The sequence below is a fragment of the Schistocerca piceifrons genome, chromosome 4 (assembly GCF_021461385.2).
Source record: "Schistocerca piceifrons isolate TAMUIC-IGC-003096 chromosome 4, iqSchPice1.1, whole genome shotgun sequence".
Classification (NCBI taxonomy): domain Eukaryota; kingdom Metazoa; phylum Arthropoda; class Insecta; order Orthoptera; family Acrididae; genus Schistocerca; species Schistocerca piceifrons.
This window is the reverse complement of record NC_060141.1, coordinates 478,526,174-478,528,020: the sequence shown is the minus strand read 5'-3', so window position 1 is coordinate 478,528,020 and position 1,847 is coordinate 478,526,174. Positions and strand designations below refer to the sequence as shown.

General features: G+C 39.7%; 1 non-coding gene across 1 annotated transcript; it reads right to left on the bottom strand.

Moving 5' to 3' along the window:
- Window positions 1-1,564: 1,564 nt before the first annotated feature.
- On the bottom strand, window positions 1,565-1,637 carry Trnaa-cgc. Its single transcript has one exon. It is a non-coding gene; the product is annotated as a tRNA-Ala (tRNA).
- Between the last annotated feature and the right edge of the window lie 210 nt (window positions 1,638-1,847).

The window sequence follows — 1,847 nt, the reverse complement described above, 5'->3', positions numbered from 1 at the left end:
GTGAGGTGTTCAAACGAGTGCCCATTTTCCGAAACGCAGCTTGCTCGATACGCTGGTTGAAGTCATGTTAGGTTAGATTGTAGAATGTGGGAATACATAAACATGCCTCCGCTTGTGGTTACAACTGTTCAAGTGGTTAAATACAGTTCAATAGTACAACTAGAACAGAGAAAAGCTTACACTGTAAGACAGTCACAAGATACAACTTATTAACGCGAACGAACATGGAGCAAAATCAATCCTGACATTAAATTAATCAGTTGAAAACGGAGGGATTACACAAGTGGTAAAGCGATTTCATTTCAGTGTATATCCTCGATTAGCAAATGACTTACCATAAGCCTTTAAACCAATAGATTAAACATTAAATTATTGAAACTATTCTAGTTCTGTAGCAGAAATGTTAGATAGATTTATAATGAGACCAGTAAAACTTTTAACTGATCAGCTAAAGCACACAGTTTAGCGTACAGAACTGTTTTACAGATCTTTTTTTCTTTCCTGTTCTTTAGCGCAACAGGCAACGTAAAGGCTAGTGTCTGTGGAGTGCACTGTTTATATACAGTTGCAGTTCCTTATAACCACTTGTAGGAAAAATCATAATAATGTGACTGATAGTTTAAAAAAATAACCAGTATTAGAATACATAAACAAATGTATCTAGTAATATCTGACTCGGATAACGAATTAACCTATAGTTCCACTATTAATATGCTTATGTAGTACTAAACTGGCTGAGGTGAGAGGCATCGAACTTCTTTGTCTATAACTTAGGTGTGTTTCTTTCTAAACACACACAGAGTCCTTTTTAAGGGGATATCTAAAGAATCGTGTTTATTACACCTAACCCGCAACTCCAGATGACTTTGCACAGCGAACAGAGGAAGCTTGTCGCTCCATGACACCAGCAACTTTCTGTTTTGTCTGCAGGTCGCTTAGAAAGCGTAACTAGTTGTACATTAAGGATAATGAGCACTCGTTTGAACATCTCACTTAAATGAACAGTCCACCACCAAAATAACCATCTGAGCACAATAATCTACAGTATGTTGCATCCACCCCGAACTAAAACTGCTAGAAATTTGATGTAAATTGATTTATGCGTAGCTCGTTTAAATACATCAACTATATGATAGAAAAAATTATGGTCTGTTCAAAAATTAGAAGTAGTTGCTGGCAGTCTCTGGGAAATAAATAAACTCCGCAGCAAGAACAACTTTTCATGTTTACCTACCGAAGTAAATGTCTCTCACTTATTATTTCGCAAGCTACAAAGAAAAACACCTGTTTCCGAAACACATCGTAAATGTCATCGCTATCTGGGAAGTTTGCTAAAAGTTCAGCGGACTCTGTAATGTTCCTGTATTCACGACACAAGGAACAATTTCGTTATAAGGTGGTGGTGGTGGGTAGTGTTTAACGTCCCGTCGACAACGAGGTCATTAGAGACGGAGCGCAAGCTCGGGTTAGGGAAGGATTTTGAAGGAAATCGGCCGTGCCCTTTCAAAGGAACCATCCCGGTATTTGCCTGAAACGATTTAGGGAAATCACGGAAAACCTAGGATGGCCGGAGACGGGATTGAACCATCGTCCTCCCGAATGCGAGTCCAGTGTGCTAACCACTGCACCACCTCGCTCGGTTTCGTTATAAGGGTCAGTATTATGTCTTGATTGTAACTGAACGTGACTAGTATGTTTAATGTAGCGTAGTTTCAGGAGTTATTGGTGAATATGAGAGAGAGAGAGAGAGAGAGAGAGAGAGAGAGAGAGAGAGAGAGAGATTGGGGGGGGGGGGGAGTTGCAGTATTTCATACATGGCCCCCCTCAGCGGCAGGAATAATAATAAT